This window comes from Rhinopithecus roxellana, chromosome 10 (assembly GCF_007565055.1).
Source record: "Rhinopithecus roxellana isolate Shanxi Qingling chromosome 10, ASM756505v1, whole genome shotgun sequence".
NCBI classification, from domain to species: Eukaryota; Metazoa; Chordata; class Mammalia; order Primates; family Cercopithecidae; genus Rhinopithecus; species Rhinopithecus roxellana.
Window position 1 is genome coordinate 121,374,867 of NC_044558.1, and position 6,497 is coordinate 121,381,363.

General features: G+C 42.2%; 1 pseudogene; it reads right to left on the minus strand.

Moving 5' to 3' along the window:
• Positions 1-210: 210 nt before the first annotated feature.
• LOC115900142 lies at positions 211-308 on the minus strand (annotated as a pseudogene).
• Positions 309-6,497: the final 6,189 nt, after the last annotated feature.

Consider the following 6,497-nt stretch of genomic DNA (forward strand, 5'->3'; position numbering starts at 1 on the left):
AGAGCAAGAATCTGTCTCAAAAAAAACAAAAACAAAAAACAAAACAAATGAAAAATAATTATTTGATTATTAATAATAATCATTTCCTGTGAATATACCAAAAAAGTTTAAAAAAAGAAAAAAAAAGAAAATTTTAAGGCTCAGACTAAACTAGCCCTTCCTTAAAGAGGAGTAGGAGAACATCTTTATTTTTTTCTTTTATTTATTTATTTTTTAATGGAATGCTTCATGAATTTGTGTGTCATCCTTGTGCAGGGCCCATGCTAATCTCTGAATCATTCCAACTTTAGCATATGTGCTCATTGTACAGACAGAATCTCTATTTGTTCCCCAGGCTGGTCTCAAAATCTTGGCCTGAAGCTATCCTCCTGCCTTGGCCTCCCAAGATGCTGTGATTACAGGCATGAGCCACCATGCCTGGCCTGGGAAGAGCTTTAAAATGAAATTTAAGGGACACCTAAAGCTTCTGTTTATCTAAATTTTTCTACCTCTAGAGAGGGAAAAATAAATAAAATAAATTTCTCAGCCAGGTGCTGTGGCTCACACCTGTAATCCCAACATTTTGGAAGGCCAAGCAGGGGCAAATCACTTGAGTTCAGGAGTTCAAAACCAGCCTGAGCAACATGGTAAAACCCCATCTCTACAAAAAAAAAATACAAAAATTAGACAGGCATGGTGGCACATGTCTATAGTCTCAGCTACTCGGGATGCTGAGATGGGAGGATGGCTTGAGCCTGGGAGGCGGAGGCTGCAGTGAGCCAAGATGGCACCACTGCACTACACTCTGGGCGACAGAACCAGACTGTCTCAAATAAACAAATAAAGTTCCCTATCTCATTGTCTTGCCATTGTAACTGAAGATTCCACTTTGCATGAATCCCATATCTCCAAAATCCCTGATTAAAATGTAAATTTAAGCATTTATGCAATAATATGCTGTATGCATTCATGAAAAACGTCACATCCTGCAAAATGGTATGCACTGAAATTAATAGGGCTTATAGGAAAAATAGTGTTAGGGCAGACCATGGAAAACTTATGCCACTTTGTAACCAGAGCACAAAAGGAAAATAGTCATTGGTATGGCAGGAGAAAGATAGTCCAGGCAGTCAATTGTGGCCAGAGACTGCTTCAGAAGATATGAAAAAAAAAAAAAAATCAACAGAATATAAATGCAAACTTACGGGTACTGAGATAATGCGGATGGAAGTCGAGCTCCTTGCCAGTGAGGTCAACTTTAAGGTGGGCAGGGAAGGAAGTGAAACCTGCCAGAATCAGAGAGCCATGGAAGACAGAGTGCACCATTCTGGGGAGGGAGCCTTTGCTACTAGTGCTCATTTTTAACATTTGAGCTTTTAAAAAAGAGTTGACCCCATGGTGCATGTCTCTAATCCCAGCACTTTGGGAGATGAGCCCAAGAGTTCACGACCAGCCTAGGAAACATAATGAGAGCTCCCCCATCCCCCCACCACCTGTCTCTACAAAAAAATTAAAAATTAGCCAGGCGTGGTGGCGCATGCTTCCAGCTACTCAGGAGGCTGAAGTGGGAGGATCTCTTGAGCCTTGGGAGGTAGAGGCTGCAATGAACAGTGATTGCACCACTGGACTCCAGCCTGGGCAACAGAATGAGATCTTGTCTCAAAAAAAAAGACAAACCAATGTAAAATGTAAAAATGGGCAAATGATTTGGTTAGACACTTCTACCAAGAATATATACAAATGGGCCAGGCACGGTGGCTCACGCCTGTAATCCCAGCACTTTGAAAGGCCAAGGCGGTGGATCCGATCACCTGAGGTCAGGAGTTCAAGACCAGCCCGGCCAATAAGGCGAAAACCCGTCTCTACTAAAAGTACAAACATCAGCCAGGCATGGTGGTGGGTGCCTGTAATCCCGTCTCCTCATGAGGCTGAGGCAGGAGAATTGCTTGAATCTGGAGGGCGGAGGTTGCAGTGAACCAAGATCACATCACTTCACTCCAGCCTGGGTGAAAGAGCAAAACTCTGTCTCAAAAAAAAAGAATATACACACATGGGCACTGACATGAAGAGATGCTTAATGGCATGAATCACTAGATAAATGCAAATCAAAACCACAATGAGATACCACTTCATACCAAGTAGGATAATTATAATGAAAAAGACAGACAATAAACAGCGTTGATGAGGATATGGAGAAATTAGAAGCCTCATACACTGCTGGTGGGAATGTAATATCATGCAGTTGCTTTTGAAAACGGTCTGGCGGTTTATCAACTGTGCTATGGTCTGAATGTATTCCTTCAAAATTCATATGTTGAAACTTAATTGCCAATGTCGTAGTACAACTGGAGCCTTAAGAAGGTGATTAAATCATTATGGCAGAGCCATCATGAGGGGGATCAGTGCCTTATAAAAGAGACTTGGGGGATCCCCCTTGCCTTTTCTGCCATGTGAGGACACAGCATGAGGTGTCATGTTTGAAGAAGAGTCAGCCCTCATCAAACTTATTTTTGTGTGTACATGTGTGATGGAGTCTCACTCTTGTCACCCAGGCTGGAGTGCAGTGGCGCAATCTCAGCTCACTGCAACCTCTGCTTCCCAGGTTCAAGCGATTACCTTGCCTCAGCCTCCCAAGTAGCTGAGATTACAGTCATGCACCACCACTCCTGGCTAATTTTTGTATTTTTAGTAGAGATAGGGTTTCACCATGTTAGCCAGGCTGGTTTCAAACTCCCGCCTCAGCCTCCCAAAGTGCTGGGATTACAGGCGTGAGCCACTGTTCTCAGCCCTCATCAAACATTGAATCTGCTAGTGACTTGACCTTGGACTTCCCAGTTTCCAGCACTATGAGAAAATGAATTTCTCTTCTTTATATATTACCCAGTCTAAGGCATTTTGTTAACAGCAGCCCAAATAGATGAAGATACCTAGCAATGGTACTCTTATATAGACACCCAAGAGAAATGAAAAGATGTCCACAACAAAAGTTGCACAGGAATGTTCATAGGAATATCATTCAAAATAGTCAAAAAGTAGAAACAACCTGAATGTTCATCAACCGATGAGTGGATAAACAAAATGTGGCATATCCATATAATTGAATACATATTTTTTACTTCTTTTTGAGATATGGTCTCACTCTGTCCCCCAGGCTGTAGTGTGGTGGCACGATCTCGGCTCACTGCAGCCTCAACTTCCCAGCCTCAAGTGATCCTTCCAACTCAGCCCTCTGAGTAGCTACAACTATAGGCGTGCACCACCATGCCCAGGTAATTTTTGTGTTTTTTTGTAGAGACAGGGTCTCACCATGTTGCCCATGCTGGTCTTGAACTCCTGAGCTCAAACAAATCTGCCTACCTTGGCCTCCCAAGGTGCTGGGATTATAGGCGTGAGCCACCATGCCTGGCCACAACAGAATATATTCAGCCTCAAAACAGAAAGAAGTATTGATATATGCTGCAATGTAGATGAACTTTGAAAACATTATGTTAAGTGAAAGGAAGCAGACATAAAGCCACAAATTGCATGACTCCATTTATATGAAATATACAGAATAGGCAAATCCACTGAGACAGAAAGCAAATAAGTGGTTTCCAGGGATTGAGGGAGGGAGAAAGGGAGAGTCACTGCTAATCAGTAAAAGGTTTCTTTTTGGGTTGATGAAAATGTTGTGTAATTAGGTAGTAGTGATGGTTGTATGACCTGTAATATACTGAAACCACAGAATTGTAAACTTTAAAATGGTGACTCTTACATGCAAATTATCATAATTGTTTTAAAGGAGTACCGAAGAATCTCAGCCAGTTCCAGCTTCCACCCATACCCACCTAGAGATATGAACTGTCAAAGATCAGCTCCTCGAAAACATCTGAGCACCTTAAAAATTACCTACCTTTGTCTCACCAGCTGCTGCCAGTTTTCAGACCAAAGAATATTAGAGATCTATTGGTTCTGATCCCCAAACAGCTTTATACCAGGGTTCCATGCAGAACCTCAAGACCAGTTGATTCCATTCATGCCTTTTGTCTTAGTGCTCCTCAGTCACCAAAAGCATAAGCTTGGAATTTCTGGATCAAGAGAAACTTGACGGGGTGCAGTAGCTCACCTCTGTAATCCCAGCACTTTGGAAGGCCAAGGTGGATGGATCACTTGAGGTAAGGAGTCTGAGACCAGCCTGACCAACATAGTGAAACCCTGTCTCTACTAAAAATACAAAAATTAGCCAGGCCTGGTGGCAGACGCCTGTAATCCCAGCTACTCAGGAGCCTGAGGCAGGAGAATCCCTTGAACCGGGAGGCAGAGGTTGTAGTGAACTAAGATCCCACCACTGCACGCCAGCCTGGGTGACAGAGTGAGACTCTGAGGTATTGCTCCTCACAAGAGGGCATTAGCTGCGGGGGTCTGCCCGCAGGTGCTGACCCAAACGATGGATGAACAAAAAGGACACTGACACACAGATATTTTGTGTTGCCAGTCCTGCTGAGTGTCCGACCGTCTGCACACCAAGAGAGGTTTGTCACTGCGGCTGGCCTCTATCAGCTCGGGAGCCTTGCATTTATTCATTAAGATTAGTTAACAAAAACTTGAGTCAACACCGTTAGAGGGTAATTGACATTGTGGACTTCCTGAGTCAAAAGCATACATCAAAGGCTTAAGGCTTAAGACCACATGAGTAAACAAGTTAACTAGATAACTTCCCCACATCCCGTTGTTGACTACTCTAATTTATTTAACTAAAGGTAATGAGACCAGGCCGCCTTCAGCCTGATCTATTACTGAAGTCATATGAAAACCCTCAGTCCTTCCAAAAGGGTTTTGTGGCTATCATAACTAATATTTTTCCCATCAGCCTGATCGAATCCCAACATCTCCCTCTTTTTTGTTTTCTGCATCAAGTTTTTTGATCGGAGAGCGCAGATATGTGCAGCCACAGGTTTGTCAGGCAAGGGGGTCACTGCTCTTATTCTGGCTTTGCATCCTAGGATTAGCAAACAACACAAAACAATCGTGAGTACAATCAGCAACATTCTTTTCTAGTCAAAGAGTGACCTGTAGTGTTACTTGGCATCTTAGTTTGATGTGTGCCATTATTAAGGAACCCCACTGGAGGTATGTTAAATCCTTCCAGCCAGGCAGTTACGTTGCTAGAAGCTGGAAAGGGAGTAACTGCTTAGATAACAGGGCTGAAAAAAGGCAGATTTAAGAGATGAGCTTAATAGAGTGTAGCAGCTATAGGTAGTAGGCAGAGAATTAAAAATGAATAAATTATCTGGTTTAGCCTCCTAGGGGTGGTGCCTGTGCTAACAGACTTTTTACATTTTTAAAGAGCAGGTTAGTGCTTTAAGAAAAACTTGTGCTTTATTTTAATGTCTAGTTTACAGAAAAACTGGATGATACTTTTTTAACTTTAGTCAATATGTTTACCCACAGAATATTTTTACAATTAACATTTTAAAACTTTAGACCTTCAAAACAAAAATCATACATTTCCTGCATAAATTCCTTTTTATAACATTTTTCACGACTTTCACAGACAATCTTCAACATGCCTTACCTTTCTGACTATGTTTTATAACCTTCCTTACTAAAGGTGCATTCTTATATCTATAACTTTCTTAATATTTTCTTTCCCTTCTTTTTTTTTTTTTTTTTTTGAGACGGAGTCTCGCTCTGTCGCCCAGGCTGGAGTGCAGTGGCCGGATCTCAGCTCACTGCAAGCTCCACCTCCCGGGTTTATGCCATTCTCCTGCCTCAGCCTCCGGAGTAGCTGGGACTACAGGCGCCCGCCACCTCGCCCGGCTAGTTTTTGTATTTTTTTAGTAGAGACGGGGTTTCACCGTGTTTGCCAGGATGGTCTTGATCTCCTGACCTCGTGATCCGCCCGTCTCGGCCTCCCAAAGTTCTTTCCCTTCTTCTCACTTTATTTCTCTCCTTAGTCCTTCTTTGTGTATCTTTCTCTGATCTCTGTCTTTTCTAGTCTTTTTCTTGCTCATTCTTTCCTTTTATTTCTCTCTCTAGGTGTGGACACAAGCATACTTTCCTCCTCATGTTAACAATTCACTTGAACCACACCATTTATTACTGTTTACGTCTTTCCACAAAACTGCAGGTTTTATGCCTTGAGAGGTTTTAGCAAAGTTCTTTTCTACAGCTGATTGAAATTTGTCATCTAAACTTTAAAAATTAAGGTTGACTAAGGCTCATGCCAGTAGTGTTGCAGGGTACTTACCTATATTCCCTTTTTTCCGTTTTTTGAGCATATTTTTAAGGGTGAAGTGTGCTCGTTCTACTATTGCCTGTCCTTGGGGGTTATATGCAATGCCTGTGGCATGTTGGATATTCCACATGTGACAAAATTATTGAAATTGTGAGCTGGTATAAGCTGGACCATTATCAGTCTTAATTTTTGTGGGGTGCCCCATAAATGCAAAAGTTAAAAGAAGATGTTTAGTGACATATTGAGTAGACTCTCCAGGGAAAGCATGTGCACTAATTAAATGAGTGTTGGTATTGTGTCT